This window comes from Dermacentor andersoni, chromosome 11 (genome assembly GCF_023375885.2).
Source record: "Dermacentor andersoni chromosome 11, qqDerAnde1_hic_scaffold, whole genome shotgun sequence".
Lineage (NCBI taxonomy): Eukaryota > Metazoa > Arthropoda > Arachnida > Ixodida > Ixodidae > Dermacentor > Dermacentor andersoni.
In genome coordinates, this window is record NC_092824.1 from 3189079 (window position 1) to 3201992 (window position 12914).

Below are 12914 nucleotides of genomic sequence, written 5' to 3' on the forward strand. Positions count from 1 at the left end.
TCAACAGGAATTTGTCTTCAGTGGGCGCGGCGGGACCAGCGTAGGCACGTGGTCTCACAAGCTTCTCTTCTGCCTTGTGCAGGTTAGTGCCGATTACTGTTCTGTTAAAAGTGATCGCCGCTGTCTTCTGGTCCTGCCGTGCCCACAGCAGTTCGTTGAAATTGCCTACAATGCTTTTTGTATGTGCAAACTGCTCCTATGTGGAGACGTTGAAACTAATCCCGGTCCGGATACTAGTGAAATGCTGAAAGAATTACTTAAAGGGCAAAAAGGCCTAGCCACTGAAGTGACTGCTTTGAGAGAGCAACAGAGCAATATGGAAAAACTCATGAATGATATGAGACTAAGGTTTACAGCCTTGGAGAAGCAGACAAACAGGATTGACACTCTAGAACAAACAATATATGAACTCCAGTCGAAAATAACTGATTTAGAAGACAGGAGCCGCCGCTCAAACCTTATTGTTTTTGGAGTAAAAGAGGAACCCGGGGAATCTGAGGCTGAATTGAAAAAGAAGGTTCTAACTGAAGTTTTTGCAGAAAAGCTTAATGTATCTTGCAGTTCTGTGGGCAGAATACACAGGCTGGGCAAAAAGGCAACAAACCGCCCCGTAATTGTGTTCTTCCAGGACTATAACGAAAAGCAAGAACTCTTTAAAAACTGCAAGAAACTAAAAGGCAGTAATATTTCAATACAGAACGATTATTCACGAAACACACTTAGGAAGCATAAATTACTGTGGGACAGCGCAAAAACAGAAAGGGATGAAGGGAAAAAAGTTACCTTGATAAATGACAAGCTGCGAATCGAAAAAAATGCTTTACACCTGGGATGACTGCGATAACAGCAGAGTTCAACTCGGTGATAAAAACAGTTATCAAAGCAAAGACTGACTTTCACAACCTCGTGTTAAGGAATTTCGCTTACTTAATATAAATGCACGTAGCGTTGTAAATAAATCGGAGGCTTTGGAGGCTATCTTGTTGATTCACAATCCACACGCCGTAGTTATAACCGAGACTTGGCTGAGAGATGATATTGATGATGAAACTGTTTTCCCCCGCTCTTATCAAGTTTTTCGCCGTGATAGAGCAACACGTGGAGGGGGAGTTGCGGTCCTGGTGAATCAAAACACAGAGGCACACATGTTGCAGCAAATAGCTAACCATGAAAGTGTGACTTTAAAACTGTCGTACGGGGGTAGATCGTTTGTGCTTTTTGCTGTATACAGACCACCTGATTCACCACCTCAATATTTATGTGATCTGGCCGATCACATGTCTAAATTTCGCCGTGATAAAATATACCTTGTCGGTGATTTTAATCTCCCAAATATTCACTGGAATAGTCCCTTCCCTAGTACAAACAATGACATAAATGCTTCATACATGTGTGATATTATGCTGATTCATAATTTGCAACAAGGAGTTAAGCACCCAACGCGCATACACGGTGAAGCTGCATCTATTCTCGACCTCGTCTTTCTCAGCCAAGAAACAGAACGTTTTACTGTTTCAGTTGAAACTGGGTTATCTGATCACTGCATGGTGGTTTTTACTTGCCCCATTCAACAAAATGTCGACAGTGAACCAGCAAAAATTATTTCCATGAAAAACTTCTCCAGAGCTAATGATGAAAGTGTGTTAGACTACTTCAGCTTACACCTTGACATGTTTCGAGGAACTAATGTTGATGAACTCTGGAATAAATTTAAAGAAATCTGTACGTACTGCGTTTAGTTAACTACATTCCTAATAGAACAAAGAAAACGTGTAAAAAAACTCCTTGGATCACGCGAGAAATAATACATTTGAAAAGAAAAATCAAACGACTGAAGCGTGGGGGTGCCTGTCGAAATATAGTTAAAATACATCAGGCTAACTTCACAAGCGCTTTGCGCCAGGCTAAACAAAATTACTTTTAGTATAGCCTGCCAAATTTTCTTCGTGACTCACCACATAAGTTCTGGAAATTTTTACCGAAAAAGAAAAAAACAATTACGCGCATTTCATGTCAAGGTGTGCAGCTTGCTGACAAAACGCAAATCTCTGAGGCATTCAATAAGTATTTTCAGAGTGTGTTTTCCCATCATGGTTTATTTGTTCAACCCAGTACCATGTCTCCCAACTCGACCCCCGACATTGTTTCTTCATCTGGCGTATTCTCCATGCTACTCAACCTCAAAACTAAAGCGTCCGCTGGACCTGACGGGATACCAAATATTCTTTTGCGCCGTTATGCAGAAGCTATCACAGAGTTCCTGGTTGTTATTTTCCGCAAATCATTTCAAGCAGGAAACATTCCTTCCGACTGGAGGAAAGCGCGGATTGTGCCCGTGCTGAAAAAGGGTGATCCTGCCTTGATTGCTAATTATCGTCCCATATCAATAACTTCCACATGTTGCAAACTTGCTGAGCATATCATAGCTAACTACATAACTACATTTCTAAACGATAACAAGGAACTTACCCCCCATCAGCACGGGTTTCGAAAAGGCTTTTCCACTGTCACTCAGCTAACTTCTGTCATTCATACTTTTGCAAGTGTACTAAATAGCGCTGGTCAAATGGATGTTATTTTTTTAGACTTCAGCAAAGCCTTTGATGTTATTTCACATGCTAAATTAATTTACAAACTTGAACTTATTGGTCTTCCTAATTTCATAATTCGTTGGATTTCCTCATACCTTTCTCACCGCACACAATTTGTATTGATGATTGCTATTCAAACCACCTGCCGGTCACTTCAGGCGTCCCACAGGGAAGCGTCCTCGGACCTCTCCTCTTTTTGATATATATCAATGACATGACTAACGTTATAACTACCCCTGTTCAAATTAGATTATTTGCAGATGACTGCGTTTTATTTCACCAAATTACTTGCCAAGATGATCAAGTTTTACTAAACTCCAATCTTCAGAACATACATACATGGTGTAATAAATGGGACATGAAGCTAAATTTAGAGAAAACAGTATACATGACGATAACTAACAAAAAGGCTTCCTTCTCATTTCCTTACAATATTTCATCTCACCTTCTGACAGAAGTCAGCGAGTACAAGTATCTAGGAGTTACAATAACGAAAAACCTTAGCTGGAATAAACATGTATCAAACGTATGCTCCTCAGCCTTTCGCAAACTCTGCTTTCTTAGACATAAACTAAAACTTGCCCCACCTCAACTTAAAAAATTAACCCACTTTTCAATAATAAGGCCATCACTAGAATATGCGTGCACCGTCTGGGATCCCTACACTAAACGTAACATCGAGGCCCTTGAAATGATTCAACGCAAAGCCGTCCGTTTTATTTTTTTCAAAGTATCGTGTAACTGACTCACCAACGACCCTCATGCAAACTCACGGTATTGAAACATTACAGCTGCGCCGGAAAATTCAGACTGAAACTACTTTTCTTACTAAAAAACCATAAACTGTCTATGAATGCAGACCCCTTCCTTAAGCCTAACACTACGCGCCAAACACGAAATCATCATGCACAATCATTAACCCCTTACAGTGCTAGGATTAACGCCTTGAAATACTCATTTTTTCCACGCACCATTGAGGAGTGGAACAGGTGTCCGCCAGATCTTTTAACCAGAGCTGATTCTTTTGACTCAATGTTTTCTTCACAGCATTTAATTTGAGAGCCATTTATTTCTACGTTTACTTTTTGTATTTTGCATCTGAGCCTTGTATTTATTGCTGTATCTTGTGTTACAACTTGTATTTAAAATTTTTCAATTTTGCTAATCCTGTTCTTTTTGCATATATTATGTATTCGCCCCTCCTGCTTGGGCCTACTGTAGGCCTGCAGTATGTTCTAAATAAATAAAAAATAAATAAATAAAGTTACGAATTCAGATTTTTTTTTTTTGGCGCATCTCAGCGCTGCGCAGAAATATAGGACAGAGTAAGCTCAGAAGTTTGCAGAAAAGTAGTACGATGCGACCAAACGAAACACAACGCATGGTCAATCGCCGATTGATGTTACCGTCGCTGCAAAAGATGGGGATGTACTACAATGCCCGTCATTCGATTATGCGCAGACACGACACTTGCAGGGCTAAAAACATTGATTTCATGAACTGTTACTTACCTCTTCATAGGCGTAAGACGTACACGTGCCGCAGAAATGGAGCTCCAAAGCGCGTGACAAGAACGTTCACCTGGAGCTGACCAACGCTCACCTTGGAACTCATGAGTTCACGACACAACGATACAACCGCCACGTTCAGAGAAAGCGCGCGAACTGAGCGTGTGAGAGCGCAGAGCACACCAACCCACAAAACACCTATACAAACTTAGAGAAGGGAAACTGTACCTTCCACAGTGCTACGGAAATAAGCATAGAGTTTCTCACTGCATTGTGAAACTCTATGGAAATAAGCGTAGCGGTGGCGTCGTGAACTAAAGTATGCGACCACAGGTGGCGCTGCACAACAGGAAACGGAAACGGGGTTTTGCACACGCTTTACCAGGTGTTCTGTGGCTTTACCAGGGGTAGCACACTCTCAAGTTCAACAAATGGCCACAGAGGGCGAAAAAATCGACCGCGCGCCGCTGCTAACAAAGCCGACGTAGTAGCATCACCTCGGGATTCGTTCGTTAGTTCCAACATTTCCCGGTAGAGGCGTCGTAATAAGCGCAATTTTATCTTGCAAACTTTCTCTTACAATTACCGAAGCATTTTTGTTACATAAAAAACACGGCAAAATTATCATTGCTAATTAGTTATTGTACTCGTTGTCAGTAACTTTATTGCTTCTTCGTCATTATAAACGCAAATAGCGTTCAGCATCATCGATCTTTCACGTGACCTCTGGCCTGGATTTAAAATTTTTACCGGTATTTTCCAGTGCACGGCAGCAAGGATTCATTCGTTCGTACACGTAGACTGGTTGCTTCTTTGTTTCTAAAACTAGTTTCTTGCGCTTCGATGTCTCGCGTTATTTAACTTGGGGTGAAGTTACGTGTTTGCAAGCGTACATGTAAGCCCGGCAGTTGGGTTTCGGTCGTGAGCCATTCGGAACAGGTCTGCATCGAAACGGGAGCTGGATTTTGCTGCGGCTGACAACGGCAGCAACGGTGAGTCGTTTAATACCGCTGCTTGAATCGTTATATAATATCCGTCTCATTACCTTCCAGGCGGGCACAAGTTAACGAACTAGATCCTGCATTACATATGGGCAGTGACGATCTCAGTTGCTGTTTCCTAAATAAACCTTTACTTGCGAGGCTGTCGTTTGGTTTACACACACAACCAGGAAAGAAAGAGCGATATCGGAACGCGCGTCTCATTTTTCATGTTATTGTAGCCGTGGTTGTAGGTGACTGAGTAGCCTTATCAATATACATATTAAACTTTTTTTTCGAGTCGGCCGGCAACGTCTTTCGTCCACAAAACCGAACAATCCTTTGGTAAAATGAAGTGAAAGTACAGAATTTAATGTATTAAACAGTTGCAAGCATGATAATTCACCCATATTTCGTACTTGTTGATTCCAAATGTTCTTGCTGTTCAGATTGGTTTACCGTAGGGCATTTATTTTTGCAGTAGTGAAGCGGTGCATCACGTTCGTGCAGAAAAATAATGCATCAGTTCTAATAGCTTCATGACTTTCATGCATTTGCTTGTGGAACTAGCAGTGTGATCACTTCTAGTGTATAAATGAACCCACAAATGTTCTCATTTGTGATCTTAATAGTACTTGCGCTGTTGACATGCATTGTAGTTAGGCAGACATCAATTTTATGGACAATAGCAATATTTATTTAACATGCTGCTTAAGTACCCTAGAACAGACAGTGTACATTTGCATGTGTTCTGTAGTCGCAAATCATTACAACATATATGTCACACCTTTTTGCATTTTAAAACTTTGCTTTTTCAATTTCTGATTCAGTCAAAATTTCTGTTCCAGACATGCAGTAATGAAGACCGCACCAGTATAAAGCAACACACTCCACGCACTAAACAGAAGCTGCTGCCTGCTACAACAAGGTCATTGTGTGGACATTGGCTACTACTACAAGGTAAACAACACATGGTTCAGAAATAAATATGTTTGATATATGCTGTATTGGCTTGCTGTTTGCAGCAGATATGAATGTTTGTTCATATTTATGGTTCAGTATAATTGGTTCGAACATATAAAACACACATAAATTTGGCTAATCTGTGCTGTATCTCATGTGTCACCGTTTTGCCCCAACAGAGTCTATGCCAAGCACATCTTGGTCATCACAGGAGCTCCTATCTGCGCCAACAGGAAGGGGCTGGAGCCGAATTTGCAAGGCTTTTACACCAAGAACAAAGAAGCACATGCAGAAGAATATGAATGAGATATCAAGTCTGCAGAGCACTGTGTCAAGACTGAAAAGAGCTTCAGCCACCATTCCACCAGCACGGACATTTGGCTGAGTCATCCAGGTAACTCAAGAAGGACTTTCTAGAAATTCTTCATCTTCAGATGCACCTGCAACATCTGACCAAGCACGGACGACGCTGGCCAAAAGATTGAGTTCCATCAGTTTGCCCTTAATCAGCTTCCTAGCCATGTTAATTCCGTTTGTGCCAAGTGTAATTTTCTTCTATAGATGCAAGCTTTCTCATTGCCCATTTTTGTTAGAGGTCATTCATACTCATCCAAATATAAAGGTCAACCCATTCTTCGCTGATACTTAATACCAGTCACTGTCTAGCAGCCTAACATATCTGTAGCAGTATCTTCTAGTGTATGTTGTCATGCGCAATTCCTCTCCTGAAATAGCTGATGCAGCATCGGCATGCGCCTTGCATTAACCTATGCACATGTGCTGTGCACCATTTTACCTTTCTTGATGTTTTTAGCCTTCAATCCTTGCAGAGCAGAGTGGCTTCTCTCTTGAATGCAAGCTTTCTCATTTTCCATATTCCTAGTCTCGATGATTGCTCCTCTTCCTTGATAGCCTGGGTCTTTGTGCAAGCTACAGTGAAGTGATTGATTGCAGAATCTGGTTTTGCTGCCACACTTGGTTGTGGTAACTGTGTTACGTTTCTCAGATGTGGGGGCCTGGTCAGTTGCATTGGTAAGCAGTCCCTCGAGGTAAGCATTTGCTCCTGCAGTCCGCAAAGCGACATAGACTCCCAGTATACACACACCGTAACTGGTGCGCCCCGTTCGTTCTGGCCTGCTGCAGCCATAGGCAAATTGTGCTTGTGGCCTACTTTGGCCATGATTTGCTCAAAACGGAGACCAGCATATGTGCTTACATGGTTCGAAGTGTATGAAGTTGATAGCCGTATGGGTGGAAAGGCCCGCAAGAATGGCTGCCGAAGGTGATGCCCACAAAAGCGACTTGTCCACATTGCGACAAAGTGGGACACAAAGTGTGAGCCACACATAGCGGCCCCCGAAAGAAAATAAATGTGCAGGTTGGAAAGGAGTTAACGCTAAAATGCCGGGTAGTCCATGTCGCTGTGTTGGCCTGCGTCACCTGATTGCTTCGCAATGGAAGTTGCTCATCTTCAACGGCAACTGTTGGTTCAAACAGGTGCGACACTCTGTCCAATCTGTTTGTACCGCAGGTTGTCGCTCGTTACCAGACCACCACATGTGACAAAGGCAAGCATTATGCCTGTAAGATGGTTCGTAGCCAAGGTATAATGTATTGTCTGAACCTCATGCGGTGACTGATTGCTGTTTAATTTTGCTGTTATGTCACTTGGTTACGGTCGCAGTTTTATGTTTTTTGAATATTGCTGCCTGGTCGGTTGCACTGGGAAGCAGCCTCTCGTAGTAAGCATTTGATCCTGCAGTCTGCACAGCGACATAGACTCCCAATTTACGCACACCGTGATTCGTGCTCCCCGTTCACCCTTTCCTGCTGCAGCCATGGGCAAATTGTGCCTCTGGCCTTTCTCGGCCGCGATTAGGCATGAACGGAGACCAGCATAAGTGCTTACATGGTCGGACGTGTATGAAGTTGGGTGGAAAGGCCCGCAAAAGTGGCTGATGAAGGTGATGCCCACGAAAGCGACTTGTCCATATTGAGACAATGTGGGACACCAAGTGTGAGCCACACATTAGCGGCCTCCAAAAGAAAAGAAACATGCAGGCTGGAAAGGAGTCAATGCTTAAATGATGGGTAGTCCATGTCGCTGTGTAGGCTGCATCACCCGATTGCTTTGCACTGCAAGTTGCTCATCTTTAACGGCGACTGTCGCCGCAAACAGGTGGGACACTCTGTCCAATCTGTTTCTGCTGCTGGTTGTTGTTCGTTAGTAGACCACCACGTGCGACGAAGGCAGGCACTACGCCTGTAGGTAGGCAGCTCAATGTACCCTAAGAGACCCGTGTATGTGAGTGCTCACTGTTGCCATAAGGTTCGTCGCCAATGTATAATGTATTTGTCTGAACCTCATGCGGTGACTGATTGCTGTTTAATTTTGCTGTTATGTCACTTGGTTATCGTTGCAGTGTTATGTTTTTAAAATATTGCGGCCTGGTCGGTTGCACTGGGAAGCAGCCTCTCGAAGTAAGCATTCGCTCCTGCAGCCTGCACAGCGACATAGACTCCCAATTTTCATGCACCGTGATTCGTGCTCCCCGTTCGCGCTTTCCTGCTGCAGCAATGGGCATATTGTGCCTCTGGCCTTTCTCGGCCGCGATTAGGCATGAACGGAGACTAGCATACGTGCTTACATAGTCCGATGCGTATGAAGTTGATAGCCAGATGGTTGGAAAGGCCCGCAAAAGTAGCTGATGGAGGCGATGCCCACGAAAGCGACTTGTCCATAGTGAGACAATGTGAGACACCAAGTGTGAGCCACACATTAGCGGCCCCCGAAAGAAAAGAAACGTGCAGGTTGGAAAGGAGTGAACGGCTAAAATCTGGGGTAGCCCATGTCGCTGTGTAGGCTGCGGCAGCAGATGCCTGCGTCTCCCGATAGCTTCGCAATGCAATTTGGGCATTTTTTACGGCGACTGTCGCTGCAAACAAGTGGCACACTCTGTCCAATATGTTTCCGCTGCTGGTTGTTGCTCGTTCACCTGACCACCACGTGCGACGACGACGGTGAGCCGTTTATGAGCTCGCGTCAATGATTCCAGCGTATCTCGACATGCGAATTTTATTTCCGCTATTGCACGAGAATGTATGTACACTGCTTGTCTTCTGCCAATAAAGTCGCGCGTTCTGTTCACTCACTTGTGGCTTGTTTGTATGGGCGTCAGTAGAGGCTCTTGGCAATTAGAACGCACCAGCTACGCGGCAGCGAAGGCATTGAGGCATGCCGCATAGCCTGCAGGGCAAGCACGGCGCGTACCAGCGTACGCGACCGGCAAAAAACGGCCATATTGAATTTTGCTCTAAAAAAAAAAAAATTTGCACTTCCGCTTCCGGATTGAGCAACGTCATCTGGCGTCCCCCAAAGTAAGTTCCATGCGCTGCCGCTGCTTATTTTCGAACCACGGTGGAAGCTACAGTTTCCCTTCTCTAAGTTTGTTCTTTATTCTATGGCTTTACTGGGTTTCTGGCTGCTGCGCCTCGATCGTGCTCCCGCCAGTTTAGGTGCTGTGTAGCAAACGTAGCGCCTACATATTAGAGACTTTTAGCTCAGCGGGTTTACGTTTCGCTCCGCTCGCGGTCTCCACCGTTGCGCCAGCTGAGCGGCTCGCGAAAAAAGAATTTTAGCCCGGCGGATCGCTCACCCGCTCGAGCGGGGCTAAGAACGGGGCGCTCTGCTGCCCCACCTAGTGGTCCGAATAGGAGTTACTGAGAAATGAATTTGAATTACGCTTGCTTTTATTATGCAAGAAATGTTGAATAAAGATATATTACATGTTCTCAGTACATTATTTGTTAATAATGTACTGAGTACTAATGTACGGGTCAGCGCCGCAGTCGCCGTCGTCGATGCAGAACTAGGGTGGCTAGCCCTAGCAGAACTGCCGGCGTTCATGTTCGCGGCTGCCATCTTGCATTTCCCATACACGCCCGCGCGCGCTTACGCACGCTCGCGCGCTGGCCTCGACTGGAATAAACGCACACGACACCAAAGATTGAGTAAGCCTGAAAATATTTTATTTGCATTTTACAAGTACAACAAAAAGCACACGTCTACTCATCCACACAAACGCGGTTACATAGTCAAGAACATAGTCAAGAAATGGCTCATTAATAAGGGTAGCACAAACGCACAAGAAAGAAGACCTAAGCTACAAAACGCACGGTCGGCTGCTAAGTATAATAATTTCCCTGTCACCACGTGTCACTTTTATACAGCATCTTTACAGCACTACCAGGCCGGGTAGTTTGGCGGAAAGAACGCAACAGCTTATACGGCCGTCAGCTGCCTCTTCCTAACGGGTGCCATAATTATCCTAATCTCCGCATCAACGTCGTGCAAGTTCGCATACAGGTATCTGTATCTGAACCATATGTGCCAGCTTAATACACGTGTAGTGAAATTATGATAACCACTGCGTCTTATCAAACGTATTGGTTTTGCAAATGCGCATTACAGCTGACGGAACGACATCCTGTAAGTGAAGCACAAGAGAACAAGGACAAAAGGAGGATACAACACTTGAAGAAATGAAGAATTAGTAGGCATACAGCAAACAAGCGATGACGGAGAACACACAATGATGCATCGGGTGTTCTGTGACATCGGTTTGCGTACTTACGGTGTTATGGAGATCAACGGCATAAAAACGTACCTTCAAGCGTACTCCCTCAACCTCCGCCGCATTCATTATGATAATCAACGCCTAAACAAAATGAGGCACTATTCTTTGCCAAGAGTAGACCTTTTTACAGCAAGTCTATGTGATGACTCGCAGACGAAACCAGCATGCTTTCGGAAATGTTTTACCGCCGTAGTATTCGAACGCCAACGGCCAGGAAACACATCGATACCAATAGGCTGTCGGCTGTCGGTTGTTAATCGAGCAAAAAAACCTTGACGCTATGACTAAAAAGCAGCTTCAACAATCAAATTTAAAAAATATCAACTGCCTATTTGCCTGAGGTAAAAAAGCATCCTTAGACACCTCGATTGTTCATGTCAATGGTTTGTGTAAATTAAAAAAATCAGCATGTTCAGCGCCCCTAGCAGAGAAAGCACAAATTAATGTATTCGACAAAATTACAGTAGCTCCACTTACGCGCTTACGCTGAAACGCGCCTCGATTGATTTTTCGCCCTCTGTGGCCATTTGTTGAACTTGAGAGTGTGCGAGGCCTGACCAACCCAGCAAACTTTAGGCCTTGGCATTCCGAGCATTCCGGACAGGCCGCCATTGGAATCTGAACCTGGCAACGTTTAACGTTAGAACGCTATCTAGTGAGGCGAGTCTAGCAGTGTTATTGGAGGAATTAGAGGGTAGTAAATGGGATATAATAGGGCTCAGTGAGGTTAGGAGGACAAAAGAAGCATATACAGTGCTAAAAAGCGGGCATGTACTGTGTTACCGGGGCTTAGCGGAGAGACGAGAACTAGGAGTCGGATTCCTGATTAATAAGGAAATAGCTGGTAACATACAGGAATTCTATAGCATTAACGAGAGGGTGGCATGTCTTGTTGTGAAACTTAATAAGAGGTACAAAATAAAGGTTGTACAGGTCTACGCTCCTACATCTAGTCATGATGACCAGGAAGTCGAAAGCTTTTATGAAGACGTAGAATCGGCGATGAGTAAAGTCAAAACAAAATACACTATACTGATGGGCGACTTCAATGCCAGGGTAGGCAAGAAGCAGGCTGGAGACAAGTCAGTGGGGGAATATGGTATAGGCTCTAGGAATAGCAGAGGAGAATTATTAGTAGAGTTTGCAGAACAGAATAATATGCGGATAATGAATACCTTTTTCCGCAAGCGGGTTAGCCGAAAGTGGACGTGGAGGAGCCCGAATGGTGAGACTAGAAAGGAAATCGACTTCATACTCTGCGCGAACCCTGGCATCATTCAAGATGTAGACGTGCTCGGCAAGGTACGCTGCAGTGACCACAGGATGGTAAGAGCTCGAATTAGCCTAGACTTGAGGAGGGAACGAAAGAAACTGGTACACAAGAAGCCAATCAATGAGTTAGCGGTAAGAGGGAAACTAGAGGAATTCCGGATCAAACTACAGAACAGGTATTCGGCTTTAACTCAGGAAGAGGACCTTAGTGTTGAAGCAATGAACGACAACCTCATGGGCATCATTAAAGAGTGCGCAATAGAAGTCGGTGGTAACGCCGTTAGACAGGAAACCAGTAAGCTATCGCAGGAGACGAAAGATCTGATCAAGAAACGCCAATGTATGAAAGCCTCTAATCCTACAGCTAGAATAGAACTGGCAGAACTTTCTAAGTTAATCAACAAGCGTAAGACAGCGGACATCAGGAACTATAATATGGATAGAATTGAACAGGCTCTCAGGAACGGAGGAAGCCTAAAAACAGTGAAGAAGAAACTAGGAATAGGCAAGAATCAGATGTGTGCGTTAAGAGACAAAGCCGGCAATATCGTTACTAATATGGATTAGATAGTTCAAGTGGCTGAGGAGTTCTATAGAGATTTATACAGTACCAGTGGCACCCACGACGATAGTGGAAGAGAAAATAGCCTAGAGGAATTCGAAATCCCACAGGTAACGCCAGAAGAAGTAAAGAAAGCCTTAGGAGCTATGCAAAGGGGGAAGGCAGCTGGGGAGGATCAGGTAACAGCAGATTTGTTGAAGGATGGTGGTCAGATTGTTCTAGAGAAACTGGCCACCCTGTATACGCAATGCCTCGTAACCTCGAGCGTACCGGAATCTTGGAAGAACGCTAACATAATCCTAATCCATAAGAAAGGGGACGCCAAAGACTTGAAAAATTATAGACCGATCAGCTTACTGTCCGTTTCCTACAAAGTATTTACTAAGGTAATCGCAAATAGA